Genomic DNA, 425 nt, shown 5'->3' on the forward strand with positions numbered 1-425 from the left:
TGAATGGTGGTTAATGGATATGAGAAGAGAATGTATGAACACGTATATGTTATCTGTATGTAGTGCAGTGACATCAGAAAACATAATCAGCTTCATAAAGATACATACTGTGGTTAATGCATATCCTTATCGCCTTGTTTATATCTATACGTTTTTCCATGTACATATATATATGCACGTATATTACCCTATCTACACCAAGTTATTTAAACAAACAGACAGACAGACGTACCAAAAGGCAAACCAGAAAAAATATAGAAGACAGGAAAAGGTCTGGTTCAAGTGGAGAAACTTAGAGCAGCAGCACATACACTTAAAGTGGCGGGGCATATCTTGAAAGCAGTCCCAGTTCTTGTCGTAAACTAAGATTCTATGTGTTTAAGTTCTGGCTGCGGCCCCGATAGAGCTTAAGAGCGTGCAGTCGT

The sequence above is a fragment of the Penaeus monodon genome, chromosome 25 (assembly GCF_015228065.2).
Source record: "Penaeus monodon isolate SGIC_2016 chromosome 25, NSTDA_Pmon_1, whole genome shotgun sequence".
Taxonomy (NCBI): domain Eukaryota; kingdom Metazoa; phylum Arthropoda; class Malacostraca; order Decapoda; family Penaeidae; genus Penaeus; species Penaeus monodon.